At 39.0% G+C, this 15,857-nt stretch overlaps 2 long non-coding RNA genes and 1 pseudogene across 2 annotated transcripts in view; 2 read left to right on the forward strand and 1 right to left on the reverse strand.

Annotated features, from left to right (window-relative positions):
- The window catches only part of LOC126634488 (uncharacterized), a 219,169-nt pseudogene that overhangs the window by 173,724 nt on the left and 29,588 nt on the right, over positions 1–15,857 (reverse strand).
- LOC126634517 (uncharacterized) overlaps positions 1–15,857 on the forward strand; it is a 44,069-nt gene that overhangs the window by 21,576 nt on the left and 6,636 nt on the right. The gene's annotated exons all lie outside the window — the stretch shown is intronic.
- On the forward strand, positions 9,605–14,901 carry LOC126634507 (uncharacterized). The gene is made up of 2 exons (XR_007627359.1): positions 9,605–11,088; positions 14,459–14,901. It is a non-coding gene; the product is annotated as an uncharacterized LOC126634507 (long non-coding RNA).

A 15,857-nucleotide genomic window follows, 5' to 3' on the forward strand; every position in this document is an offset into this window, starting at 1 on the left:
CCTCAATCTACCGTTTGCATTCAACCGAGATGCCTAGAAACTTTTGAAAAAGAGGACAAATAATCATTTTAATGAAATTTTTTATAAAATTAGTTTTTTCAAAGAAAATGTATTAAAAGGAATTTCGCTACAAGCATGACACACCCCGTCCTGAAGGAGGGCATGTTGGCCGTCACGTGAGAGTGACGTAATCATTTACACAGTTCGGGAGCTTAACAAAAAAACAATTACTAAGATGAAACACCTGAGGGTGAGTCCTACTTTTGTGAATTCTGTCAGAACACCGTTGGATTCCTCGTGGCCACCAAAGCTCTGCTATCTGGAACCTGAAGGGGTGCAAAACAAAATTGAGTGGGTCAGTAAAACAAAGTTTTTCGAAAACATTTCATTTAAAACATTTCTAACCCCTCACTGTAAAACCTGTATACTTTCCAAAAAAATAACATAATAATATATAAAACCTCATACGTCACAAATCACCAATCTATCACAAATCCAGGAATATGCCATGCCATAAATGTCAATAACAAAACGCGGATGCATCAAAATAACAGGTGACATAATGAATCAACTGGAGACCCTGCAGTTGGTCCTGTACGGTTGATTCCATAGCTCAACATCCAACCCAGCTGGAGTCACCACGGTGACCTGTACGGCACTACTCTGCACATCAGTCGGAATTACCTGAAGTAGTCTGTACGACAAGGATGGTGTAATGATACGCTCTAGTGCTTCTCTCATCAATCATCTACGCGTGTAATCTAAGGTCACCTACTAGTCGGAACCACCTCTAGTGGTCTGTACGACTAGCATGTCGGAACCCTCTCATGGTCTGTACGACATGCACCTACTTGGATCCAAGGTAAGCATGCGGTGCGGTGAATAATATAAGCACTAACACCGGGGTGCAGGTTATGAGTTCTTAACACAATTCACATTATCGATGATTCACATGATTAACATAAAACTCACCTGATACTCACATGTGCGTCCACAACACCAATTCATATATATATATATATATGCATCAATATCAATTCATATAATTCATAATATGCATGCATGGCGTTTGAAAACATACTTTCATATAAATTCAATTTCTGGGAAAATTAATAGTATATAGGTATATACTGAAAACAAAACTGCCCACTCACCTGGAGTTCACCCAAAAACTCCCTAGCACCACACATCAAGGTGTCATGACGATCGGCGCCTAGAACAATAATCAAATCCAACCTTAGAATTCATATCGATAGAATATATAACTTATATATAACACGTCACTACGTAGTTCGATCCGGAAGATCTGCAACTCAGATTTCAAATCCATAACTTCCAGAGGTCCACAATATACTTCTAGGACAACATCCTAAAATTTCATTACCATCCAACGGTCGGATCTCCGTCAATTTCCAAAACCAAGTGACGGTTAACATTCTATTTTATGAAATTACAACTCCAATTCCGAAAGATCCGTAAATCGGATTCCCGATCTGTAAGTTCCTGTAATCCTCAAATATTACGTATTACAACGTGTCAAAGTTTGGTGACGATCCAACGGTCGGATCGTCAATTCACATTTTCACCTAACCACGAATCGAGACGAACTTAGGTTCAATTACTCAATTTACGTCCATCAATTATCAAAACTGAACCTAGAACCTTAAACACATGCTAAGAATGACATTGGCGGGCCATTTTCCATGCGCTGCCGCACCGGCCACCACTGGTGGCGGTCGGCCGCCCCGACTCGCTGGAAAATCCAACTATTTCCAAAAATTACCAAAATTTGCAGATTTGAAGATCTAAATGAGTAGAGTAAACTTCATACCTAAAGACAAGGCCAATTTGGCCTGGAAGAGCTCCAATTTTGCCAAAACCGTGAAGAACCCTAGAATTGGGTGTTTTCAATTCGACCTTCAAATCAACTCCACCGTCCAAATCAATGCTTGGCCTTTGTTCCAGGTCCTAAGGGAATGCTAATGGTGTTAGTAATTGAAAGAAAACATTTCAAGATTTGAAGAATTTGAATAAGAAAGTCGCGGCACCCACGGGTGCGTTTTTCACCAAACCACCATCAAATTTCATGATTTTTTGGGTGAAACATGAAGAGGGAAGGCCTAGGTGTTGATTGGGAGTGGTACCTTGATCCAATTCGTCGGAAAATTGAACAAGAACGGCGAGAAACCGCCGGTTTGAAGGCACAGGTCGCACGGGTCAAGGATGACCCGTTTCCTCCTTTTCCCCCGTTCACCACTCTCCCTCATTTCCCTCCTTTCTTCTCCCTCTGATTGGTCCTCCACCTTCTCTTCTTTCTGGTTGGCCCAACTCCTCCCTCTCTCCTGTTCCAATTGGGCAGCTTGCCCTTCTCTCCTCCTTTCTGTTTATCCTTTTCTTTTCTTCACAAACATACACACACAAAAACCTTTCAACATCTTTTTATTTTATTTTATTTTATTTTTTATTTTTTTATTTCCTTGCATCCAAGCCTTCCAAATTTTAATAATAAAATTCATAAAATGCCCAAACTTCAAACTTTAAAATCTTTTTCGTTATAACTCCAAATAACGGACCGTCTGCACCCACGCTTCCGTAGCGACAAGTATTACGAGGATATGCCAAGAAAACAAATCTTAGATGGCACGACACGACGATTAACCTCGACTAATGCGTGTGCCTCAAAGGGCATTTTTGAAAAATCCTTTATTAAAACTTTAAAAACTCTTAAAATCAGGGACCGGCTGTCACAAGCATCTTACCTTGTCAATAAAATAGAATGGTGGTTTGACTGGTGTATAGAGGCTCAACTAATCAAGGTTTTCCTGAAATCTTGAAACTTCATAAGTAAAAATCTCCATATTACCACATTCATTGAAATTCAGTTGCTTAAGTAATAGCCACTTGGAAACATACAGGACAGGAGAAAACTCCTACGTTAAGGTAGATTTTCAAATCTCACATATGCAACATTTGGTGTGACACCCTACATGTGTATTTTAATTATTGGACTAGACTATGTACCGATTAATGTTTAAACTTTGTAATTTAATCTATGATCAAAGTGATTACTTTTAATCTTTATAGTTGAAAGATTTACCAAAGTGTCATTTTAATTATAGCCATGGTGAGTTTCTTGATACTCATTGTGGGACCAAAATATATAAGGGGAGTTTTGATGCATGCCTAGGTTTTGAATTTTGAGATTAAACATTTATGCCTTTTAGAGTTTTGATTAAAAATCTTCCTACAATTTAGGTGCCACATGGATTAGAAGTAGCCTTTTTTATAATTTAAATTACCCAACTTGCCATTTTATAAATATACCTTTTAATTCCTAGATAATACATCAAAACTCCTAAAATCTTGTAGATAAATATTGTAGAATTTAATTCCTATAAAATGTCTTTCAAAATACCCATGAATGCGACTTGCCATTATATTTAATATACCTTTTAATTTTCTTAGATAATATCTCCAAGCTCCTAAAATCTTGTAGATAAATATTGTAGTATTCAATTTTAATAAAAAGTCTTTCAAATTACACATAAAACCTTGATTTCTTCTTGGTACATATTTGATATGTTACTTAATATATCTTCTTGGTACGTATTTGGTATGTTTGAACTTTTTTTTTTGTTTTGTATGTATTTGGTATGTTTATACCATACTTAGGGTCTCCGTATTTAGACCTCGTATAAATACTGGGGGACATAAGTGTAATTATGTAATAAAGGAAAGGCCAAATATGTAATAAGTGAGGAGCCATTATTCTATAAAAGGACGCCTCACCCTCACAATGAGAGGAGGCCAATTCCTAGGCCCTCTCACCCTCAAAATCTCTCTCTCAATCCTCTCAGAAATACCATAATTAGTGTGGACGTAACCCAAACAATAGGGTGAACCACGATACATCTTGTGTTATTTACTTTCTTGCAGATTCACGGTCGGATTTAAGTTGTTCCAAGACCCCTCCGGTTTTGTGCATCAACATTTGGCGCCATCTGTGGGAATCGAACAAAAAAACTATGTCGGTTCTCTTTCATTTTTTACCTCCGCCATGGATTTGCAAAATCTGCAAAATCCAAGAAACCAAACACCTACAGAATGGTAGAGAAGGACCTGGATATTTAGGGGAGATAAGGACCCAGATCTGCAAATCCACCGAGATAGAACCTCTCTCTCTGTCTCTCCCTGTCTCTATCTCTGTCTCTCTCTCCCTTGTATTAGCATACTGCAGCCATAAACTAGGTACCTCCATAATCCTGGGCTGTGACTTCATAATGGAGACCAAGTATTAAACCACAGAGGCCGACTCGGCTTCGCTATCTGCGCCAAGTACTGCGACTCCAGCTTCACCACCAAGCTCCAGAAGCCCTCCCTCCTCGACTCCCCTGCCAGCAACGGAGGCATCTCCGTCTCTATGTCCGCTAACGGCTTGAACCCATCATACGATTTGAGCTCCTTCAAGTTCGACTCCATCAAGGAATCCATCATCTCTAGGGAGATGACCAGGCACTACATGACCGACATGATCACCTATACTGACACCGGCGTCATCGTAGTAAGTGTTGGCTTCGCCTGACTCTCTTGCGCCTATGAGCTCAGGAAGAACCCCAACGTTTAGGTCGCCATAACAGAGCAATCCGTCAGCCTGGTGGCGGTGCACGGCTTGGTGGCCAACTCTTCTCTGCCATGGATCCGGATCCCAAACCCCATACGACTTTCGGGCGACCGGCGAGAAAATCCGGTCAATCAACCCGAACCCAGAATAGGATTTTCATTGGAAACATCTATGAGAAGAAGCTGAGAAACTGCAACTGGGCGGACCCGTTGTTGTCTTTGGCCATGTGGGCATGGATGCTCAGTTGGTTCACCCATCACGCACCACCAAACAACAAAATATATTTTCCTCACCAACGCTAAAGCCAACGCCAACTAACATAGCCAAAGCACCCAAGCAATCGAGAACACGAAAAGCAGACGGAAATGGCGTCACCTGCCGCAAGGATCACTTTTCGCATCACCGTTAAAATCAACCCAGTTCATCAAGTTCCAATTCTCACCTGTTTCTGTGAGGTTCATGAAAAGAGAAGATGTGGAAGCAAATCTCTTAGAGCTCAAAAGAAAAGTGGACTCATCATTTCTCGGAGAAAGAGGTGCTATAATTTACACCGGAGATCTAAAGTGGGTTGTTAGTGATGAGGAGAGAGATCAAAACCAAAACTCTGGTGGGTATTATAGCCCAGTTGAGCATTTGGTTTCAGAGATTGCAAGGCTGGTCTCTTCAGATAATTCAATCACTAGATCAAGGGGGAAGGCGTGGGTGATGGGAACTGCAAGTTACCAAACACATATGAGGTGCCAAATTAGGCAGCCACCTCTTGAGATTCAATGGTATCTCCAAGCTGTTTCTGTTCCTTCTGGTGGTTTTCGTCTCTCCCTTCATGCTTCCAGGTGAAATCCAATGGACGAGAATAACCCGCCTCGGGCGTCACGTAACCACTACTCCTTCCATTCCCGAAGACATCGCAGGAGAAGCAGAGGAGCTGCCGTCCCTCCCCGGAAACCAATTTTACTTTGTTTCCTCTGTCACTTCCCAGCTCGTCCTTGACCGCATTATGTCACAATCTGTGAGAGATGAAGTGTCTTCATTGACATCAAGGAGGTTTTCACATAGCAGTGGACCTCTGAATAATGGTGGTTCTCTAACAGAGATGGATAGCCCTCCAGTCTCACCCTATGATGAGTTCGACGACGTCGTTAAGTATTTTTGAACCCACAACAGCATACAAAACCTATTAAACGGCAAGTCCATGCAGCGATTTCAGTTGCTGCGGTGGTTTCAGTAGCTGCAGCGATTTCAGTTGCTATGATGGACGTTGTGATATCGACGGTGAGTTTCCTGCAAACTGCAGACCAAACCAAGATCATTGCAGCCATCAAAGAAGCTGGCAATATCAAGAGATTTTTTTTTCCCGTCGAAATTTGGAAACCAAAACCACAACCGCCAGATTTGATATTCACGCCGCCGTTGCCGTCAAACTTTGGCTGGAAATCTACTAGAGTCCGATTCAAGCAGGCTGCAAGTGTTCACATTTCTAGTGAGAACAGTAACATGGATAAGCAGCAGGAGGAACCCACTCTGAAAACTGGTAGCGCACAGACTGACAGAGACAAAGACGCACTGGAAAGCAAAAGGAAAAGAAAAAAAGAAAAAGAAAAATGAGGAGTGATGGGCACGACCAGGCTGTCCAAGAAAAGCAAGTGGTTTGCAAAACAAAAGATGCCTTACAAATCAACATGGGTGGACAATGAAGGAGCAGGGAGGACAGCAAAAGCAAGGAATAAACACTCCACCAGAATGATGTGGTTTACTTTCCTTATTTTTGAATGATGTAATTTATTTTTCGTATTTTTCGAAGATATCTGTATAACCCCATCAGAGGGTAATAAAAAAAAGGGCAAAACCCAAAATAAATGGGCTGGAATGTTATGTGGAGGGCGAAGACCCATAACCCCAAAATAGTACCAACCAAGTGACCAAAAGTACGCCCAGTACTACAAAAAATTATTCGGCACTCTGCCGCTATTGTTGCCAACCAGGTGATCAAAAGTACGCCCAGTACTCCAAATTATTCGGCAGCCTACTGCTATTATCACCAACCAGGTGATCAAAAGTACGCCCAGTACTTCAAATTATACATGAGCATTACTCATGTTAATCATACATAAACATTCATGAGCATTACTCATATCAATCATACATAAACATTCATGAGCATCACTCATGTCAACATTCATGAGCATCACTCATGTTAGCATCCATGAGCATTACTCATGTCATTCAACATAAACATTCATGAGCATCACTCATGTCAATCAGCTTCAAAAGTTTCATTTATAGAGCTCTAGCTTCAAAAGCTTCAATTACAAAAGCTCTAGCTTCAAAAGATTCAATTACAGAGCTATAGCTTCAAAAGCTTCATTTACAAAAGCTCTAGCTTCAAAAGCTTCATTCATAGAGCTCTAGCTTCAAAAGCTTCATTTATATAGCTCCAGCTTCAAAAGCTTCATTTACAAAGCTCCAGCTTCAAAAGCTTCATTTATATAGCTCCAGCTTCAAAAGCTTCATTTACAAAGCTCCAGCTTCAAAAGCTTCATTTACAGAGCTTTACCTTCAAAAGCTTTATTTACAAAAGCTCTAGCTTCATAAGCTTCATTTACAGAGCTCCAGCTTCAAAGCTTCACTTGCAAAGCTTCACCTACAAAGCTTCAGTGCAGGGTATACAAATACCGCATCTGAACAACCGCCATTTCGGCCCATACATGGATTCAATTTGAAGTCTCCAGCCAACAGATTCTATTGACCGAAGACTTAGGGGACTACACTATACACCATATATTAGGCCTCAACTGGGCCACATGAAAAATACTTGGGGGACTCTAGCCCATCATGTATGTATTGAGGAGCGAGCTCTTATTCTATAAAAGGGACTCCCTCACCATCATTAGAGAGCATCAACTCTAGCCCATCATTCATGTATTGAGAAGCGAGCCCTTATTCTATAAAAGGGACTCCCTCACCTTCAACGCCACAAGCCGAGCCAACCAAGGCAACATGAGCCACGAGCCGAGCAGCCTCACAGCATGTGCTACTTCTAGTTGAGCATCATTTCCGATTAAGCATCGCCTCATATCGAGCATTAGTTCAAGACAACATCTAGTTACTTTGGCCCACACATGGACTGAATTTCAAGTCTCCAGCCAAAAGACTCTCTTGACTGAAGACTTGGGGGACTACTGTTTATACCATACCATACTTAGGGCATTCGTATTTAGACCTCGTATAAATACTCAGGGGACTTAAGTGTAATTATGTAATAAAGGAAAGGGCAAATATGTAATAAGTGAGGAACCCTTATTCTATAAATGGACCCCTCACCCTCACAATGAGAGGAGGCCAATTCCTAGGCCCTTTCACCCTCAGAAGCTCTGTCTCACAATCTTATCAGAAATATCATAATCAGTGTGGATGTAGCCCAAACATTGGGGTGAACCATGATACATTTTGTGTTATTTACTTTCTTGCAGATTCACGGTCGGATTTACGTTGTTCCAAGACCCCTCCGGTTTTGTGCATCAACATGGTACGTTTATATTTATTTAAAAAAAAAACATATTTGGTACGTTACTTTATATATGTTCTTGGTACTTATTTAGTATGTTCATATTTCTTTTTTGTATGTATTTGGTACATTTATATATCTTATTTTGGTATGTTTATATTTATTTAAGAAAACATATTTGGTACGTTACTTTATATATCTTCTTAGTACATATTCCATACGTTTAAATATATTATCTGAATGTACCAGCCTCAAGCCTCCGAAAATAGAGAATACGTTTAATTATCTCACATGACATCAATATAAACTAATGAAAACAACCACTAATTGAAATGGATAAGTCCATTCAAAATTCAAAATTCAAAATTCAAAAATAAGGATCACATAATTCTAACGTGGGAGAAGAAACTATACGGCTTAAACGTGAGAGAAGAAACTGGCTTCCTAAAAAAAAGGCCACGTACAAAAATATATCAACCTAAAAAGATATTTATGGAATTTAATAATTAACATTTTAAATTAAAAAAACACAATAATTGTCACATCCGACCCGGGGCCATTATGAGATCCCGCATCGCCTAGGGGAGTGGATTATCTATGGCTTATATGTACATACCCACCTCCAATTAGCACGAGACCTTTTGGGAGCTCACTGGCTTCAGGTTCCGTAGGAACTCTGAAGTGAAGCGAGAAAGGGGCCAAAGCATTCCCATAAGTGGTGACCCACTGGGAAGTTCTATTCGCGTGAGTTCCCAGAAACAAAACCTTGAGGGCGTGGTCGGGGCCCAAAGCGGACAATATCGTGCTAGGGCGGAGTCGAGCCCGGGATGTAGTAGGGGCCTGCGTCGGGATGTGACAATTTGGTATCAGAGCTAATCCCTGGTCGGAAGTGTGCCGACGAGGACATCGAGCCTCTAAGGGGGGTGGAGTGAAATCCTACATCGCCCAAGGGAGTGGATCCTCTATGCCTTATATGTACATACCCACCTCCAATTAGCACGAGGTCTTTTAGGAGCTCATTGGCTTTGGGTTCCGTAAGAATTCTGAAGTTAAACGAGAAAGGGGCCAGAGCATTCCCAAGATAGGTGACCCACTGGGAAGTTTTACTCACGTGAGTTCCTAGAAACAAAATCGTGAGGACGTGGTCGGGGCCCAAAGCAGACACTATCGTGCTATGGCGGAGTCAAGCCTGGGATGTGGTGGGAGCCTGGTCGGAATGAGACAATAATTACATGTAATCTAAATAAATATAAAAATGTTGACATGACTATTGTTTAGGCATCCTAATCAAATTTCAAAATAAAACCAATGTTTAATTTAAAGAGTATTAAAAAAGTACAAGAGATTCTAATTTTCCCAATACATAATAGATAAATAAAATACATTTATGTAAGAAGGGGGGACCTTTCTTTCATTCTCTCCACTAATTCTCTCAGCTCTCTTAAAAATTAAAAAAATTGAAAACTAATGAAAAAATTTTGAAAATTTTGAATTTTAACGATAAGGATATATTAATGGATAAAATAAATAGTATCATATTTAATTTTTTAATGTAAAAATATAATTTTTTGTTAAAATGAGTTGTACTAACCTTTTCGTTAAAACTCCATTAAAAAAAAAAACAACCATGGAGGGAGTCGAAGACGCGGCATCGCTGATCAACTCCGCCAACACTCCGCTGCCGCCGTTTCTGAACAAAATCTACGATATGGTGGATGAGCCCTCCACCGACACCTTTGTCTCCCTCCTGGAGCAACGGCAACAACAGCTTCGGCGTCTGGAACGTCCCTGAGTTCTCGAGGGACCTCCTGCCCAAGTATTTCAAGCACAGAAATTCTGTAACTTCGTCAGGCAGTTGAATACTTATGTGGGTATTTCTTCCCTTTCCTAAATTTTGGTTCTTTCGTGCTTTTTCTGCATTTGATTCTTGTTTTCGCGGTGATTCCGGTCGGAACTGGGAAATTCGGAGTGGTTACTCGGGATCAATGTTCAATTAGGTTTTGCAATTGTTATTTTGGCAAAAGGGTTATCGAATTTGAGGTTGTAAATTGTGAAGATAAATTATGTTTGTTGAATTGTATACTTTGTCATTCATTGGGTTCCTTAGGTCTAGTCGATCATGTAAAAGTGATTTCAATTTGTGGTGTTTGTTCTGAACCAGGTGAAAACCTGGAAGGAAAAAGGACATAAAGAGGTCAGAACTACATTGAGATATAAAATTTGAGCCGACTACTTTCGTGCAAATTGCCTTGTTTTACGTGCTTCTTGGATAAATTTGTTCCATTGCATTGCTTCTTCTTATTGTAGTAACTATGAGAAAAGGGCAAGCAAAACCTACTCCTAACAAGTTGCTGGCTTTTCAGCCGTGCAAGTTGTGCTTATTATGCTGTGAGGGAAGATCCTTTACATTGATGAAGATATTTTCTGAAATGATTGGTAGATGTTTTCTCAAAAGATTTCAGTTGAAATACCAATTGTAGTGACTGTCATTGCCATATCCGCAAGGTCTCTAGATTATTCAATGTGCCCATCGTTCTTGGCACAAGGATATTTATTAGACTCTGGCATCTGTAACTTTATCCATCGATCATACCTTCACCCTCCAAGCTTGATGAAACATTAGGTGAAATCAGTCCAAGTCCAGAGCAACCACTCAAATTCAAGATCGTGCATTCTAACACTTTGATCATCATAACCGTCTTTGAATCAATGAATGAAATGCATTTCGTGCCTCTTCCACAGTATCGACAATTTTAAACAACTCTAAACCCATAATATATATCAAACCAGACTCTGGACAATGCCGAACAATTCCTCAAGCACTCGGGCAAATACCCTATTAGATTGTTATTGTTCACTTTGAAACTTGCAAAGCAAATCTGCTACACAACTCCGGTGACAGTTACAAAAACCAAGCTCAAAAGCGATTGGAAGAGTTTAAGGAATTCTCACCAAGGTCAAGGTAATGAAGTTTCCGGAGTTCGCCTATTTCGATGGAATTTTCCCCATAATCTGTTTTTTTTTCCCGTTTGTACATTTGGTTCAAGTCTCTCTGTTTATTGTTTTGTTTGTTGTCGTCTGTGAGTGGCGGATCCACAGAGGGACCTGGGAGGTCCCAGGACCCTTCAACGACCCTAAATTGCTGCTAGAAATTTTCCGGGGACCCCTCGTGCAGTGTCGGTTGCAGGTACAAAATCTTCTCGTCGGAGAAGATGACCGGAGAAGAAAGAAAATAATTGGCTTTTGGCCAATTGTTTTAAATTGTTTTTTATATCCCACCCAAACTTTTTATCCATTATTTTAAATCCCATCCCCAACCCACATCATTCCCCACTGTCCCACCCTTCCCCCATTTCCTGCTCTTCTGCTTCCCCCAATGCCCAATGCAATAACATATTCACCCAAATTTCTCTTCAACTTCGCCGAATGCCCAACTTTAACATATTCATCCAATTTCCAATCCCCAACTCCTCAGATTTCAAAACCCTAAAATTCTAAATCCCACACCCAATCCCATATTATAATTTTATTACTCTAATATCATACCTCCCCATATCTCAAGGCCATCACTATTTGGTTCACAATTCAAGTAAGTTTTTTGGTATTCTAATCTAATCTCAATTAAATTATATTAGATATTGATGAAGATTTTTAGTCTATTATTGATATAATTGTTGATATGTTTTATGTTTATACTCATTTTATCATTGAAATTTAGATGGAATTTTTGTTTATTGGTTGATTGGTATATGTTTTGTGTTTTTGGTTAAATGTGTAGTTTAGAAATAAGAAATATGGAAAGATTTTTCAAGCCAAAGCCAATAGCACCATCTACTTGTTCGGGTAGTTCGAGCTCAAAACAAAATGAGCGTGACATTGATTTTAATAATCTTGAGAGAGACCCGGGAAAAAGAATTCGAATGAAGGACTATCCTTCTAATATTCAAGATGAGGTCCGAAGAGCATATTTGCAAATGGGACCTTGTAGGCCTACAAAGTATGAGTTCCCATACACTTTGCATGCAAAGAAAAAGCGACGATTTGTTGTTTCGTGGTTTGAAGAATATGATTGGTTGGAGTATAGTATATCTAAAGATGCGGCATTTTGTCTTCATTGCTATCTCTTTAAAATCAATTTTTCACAATTAGGAAGCGATGCCTTCACTGGGGTAGGCTTTAAGAAATGGAAGAATGCAAGAGAATGTTTTGACAAGCATGTTGGTCCTATTGGTAGTTTCCACAATAAAGCTAGAGAAGCGGCTAGTTATTTAATGAACCAAAAGACACATATTGAAGCAGTTGTGATCAAACAGTCAGAAGAAGAGTGTATGAAATATCGTCTTTGCTTGAATGCATCAATAGATTGCACTAAGTTCTTGTTGCGACAAGGCCTTCCTTTTCGTGGCCACGATGAAAGTGACACTTCGAATAATAGGGGGAATTATTTAGAACTCTTACAATTCCTTGCGGATCATGATGAGAAAATAAAGGAAGTTGTGTTGGAAAATGCTCCGGGAAATCTCAAGCTAATAGCTCCTTCAATTCAAAAAGATATTGTCAATTCATGTGCCTTCGAAACTATTAAGGCTATTATGAAAGAAGTGAAAGAAAGTAAATTCTTTTCTATAATGGTAGATGAATCACGTGATATTTCAACAAAGGAGCAAATGGCGGTGATTTTGCGTTATGTGGACAACAAAGGTCAAGTAATTGAAAGGTTCGTAGGAGTCCAACATGTTACTGAAACAACTTCAAGTAAACTAAAGGAGTCCATTGATGAGTTCTTGAAACTACATGATTTGAGCTACTCAAACCTACGAGGTCAAGGTTATGATGGAGCGAGTAATATGAGAGGTGAGTTCAATGGCCTTAAAAAAAAAATTTTGGATGAAGAGAGTTGTGCATTCTATGTTCATTGTTTTGCTCATCAACTACAATTAGCTCTTGTTGCCGTAGCAAAGAAAAACTCCGATGTTGGCGCTTTTTTCACATTGACTAATAGTTTGGTGAATGTTGTTGGATGCTCATGTAAGCGTCGTGATGCACTTAGACAGAAACAACAAGAAAATCTCATGAAAGCTATTGAAAATGATTGTCTTGAAACGGGGCAAGGGTTAAATCAAGAAACTAGTCTCAAACGTGCTGGGGATACACGGTGGAATTCACATTATGGTGCTTTGATTAGTTTGATTACAATGTTCTCATCTGTGGTGGATGTGCTTGACATGATTGTTGAAGATTGCTACAATGATAGTGCTGGTGAAGCAAAAAGGTTATTAAAAGATTTACAATCTTTTGAGTTTGTGTTCCTCCTCTTTTTGATGAAATCCATATTAGGAGTTACAAATGATTTGTCACAAGCATTACAAAAAAAAGATCAAGAGATTGTGAATGCAATGGCTTTAGTCAAGACATGTAAAGAACAACTATGTTGCATGAGGAATGATGAAAATTTTGATCTTTTGGTTGATAAAGTATCATCTTTTTGTGTTGAACATGAAATTGAGGTGCCTAATATGGATGATTTATACGCCATTCAAGGGAAGTCATTGCGTAAGGCTCCAAGAAAGACCAATCGTCATCATTACAAAGTGGAGCTCTTTTTTGAGGTCATTGATTTCCAACTTACAGAATTAGATGATCGCTTCAATGAAGGTAATACCGAATTGCTTATTTGCTTGGCATGTTTGAGTCCGAATGATTCATTTGTAGCTTTTGATAAAGAGAAGCTTGTTCGCCTTGCTCAGATGTATCCTAAAGATTTCATGGATCGAGATAGATTGGCACTTCAAGATCAACTTGATATTTACATTCATTTTGTGCGTTATGATAATGATTTTTCTCAATTGCGGGGGATTAATGAGCTTGCTAAGAAAATGGTGGAGAAAGGGTTGCATCGAACGTTTGCATATGTATATTTGCTTGTTCAGTTGGCTTTGGTTTTACCGGTTGCAACCGCTTCAGTGGAGAGGGCATTTTCCGCTATGAATATCATTAAGGGTCCACTTCGCAACAAAATGGGAGATCAATGGTTGAGTGACAGCTTAGTTGTTTACATTGAGAAAGATGTTTTTTCATGTATTGGTAATGAAGCTATCATGGAACGTTTTCAGACTATGAAACCTCGTCGTGGACGCTTGAATTAGGATTTTATAGCTTGTAATGTTGTTTTGCACATGATTTTTGAATGAAATGTATTATATTTAATTTTTCAATGTTATTTTTGTCTATAAATTTTTTGACCTTTATTATTAGGACCCTCCGAGTTTAAAATCCTGGATCCGCCACTGTCTGTGAGGATGGTTTTTTATTGTTTGCGTTGTGTCTTGCAGGATTCATAGATAATAGATTTGGCATGCGCTGCCAGGCGTGTAACTGTGTAAAGACACTCTCTTCGTTTCATTTAAAACGGTACATCGACTATTTCGATGAAATTCTCTGTTTGTGCCATGGCTGCTGAGGGTATTTTCCCCACTTATATTATGTCTTTCTTTTGTTTATCTGCGGCTTTCATGCTGAATTATTGCTCTTTGAATTGTTTTGAGGATAACCAATTGGTCAAATTGTTCAAATTTTGGATTTCAGTGACCTTTTGTGTGCATTTTTGGTTTGGTTCTTAATTGAAATGAATCGAATTGAATATTTGTAACCAAAATAATTGATTTTTAAAATTGCCCAAAATTTTCAAATTTGGTAATTTAGTGTGCTTTTATGTGCAGTTCTGGTTTGTTTCTTATTTGAAATGAATTGAAACGAATTAAATATTCATTAAGCCTTTATGCACATTTCTGGTTTAATCCATTATTCTAACACATACAATATTTATAATTTTTCACCACTTCAAATGCATCAATGTTTACAGAAATCACACAAGCATTATTTCCCAAACACCAAAACTGAAAATGTAGCGAATAAAGCCTCAAATACAAATCACACTATCACGACGAAACACACAAGTCAATACAAGCATAACATGACGTGGAATATGATTCAGTGCCTTCTCAAATTGCACAGAGAATAGTTAGAGCAAGTAACAAGGAAAATCAGAGTGCCTTCCTGTCTGTTCTCCAGGCTAATATTTCTTCCTTGAAAAGGAAAAACAAAAGGCAGAGGAAAATAACGAACAAACACGCAATTGCACACAATCGGAAAACCTTAACACGCTAGGCAAAAGATGAGGATTCCTTTTTGGCAGAGAGTCCTGCAATTGTAACATCTACATTTGAATCTGCAATCATCAGGTGCTCCTGTAGAAATATATATTTCGTTGACGAAATAAACACTTAAATTGTTCAGTATGAAATCTGATTGAACAACTATGAATAAGATGAATAAATCAGACTTCTAAATTTTACGGTTCAAGGTTCAGAAAAAGCTGAAAAATTGGAGAGTGAAATTAATAGTTGTTTAATTAGTGAATGAAGTACTTACAGTTTGATCATGATCATTCTCCTCTGAATCACTTAGCATCGGTACATCATCAATTTCCTCTGCCATTTGTAATCTTTCTGGTCTTGGATCACTTTGGAGTAACCCATCAGAAGAAATCTTTAAGTCGATCAGCTGGCAGTCCTCGACAATCAAAGTTTTTAAGGATGGGACTTTGAAAATGCAATTTCCCCTGCAAAAGCCTTGCAAACTTGGTAGACCAGAAAGCTTCAAATGTTGCAAGCAACTGAAAGTAATCTCATTTTCTGGATCATCTTCGTTGGTCGCTACTATTTCTACCAT

This window comes from Malus sylvestris, chromosome 9, assembly GCF_916048215.2.
Source record: "Malus sylvestris chromosome 9, drMalSylv7.2, whole genome shotgun sequence".
Classification (NCBI taxonomy): domain Eukaryota; kingdom Viridiplantae; phylum Streptophyta; class Magnoliopsida; order Rosales; family Rosaceae; genus Malus; species Malus sylvestris.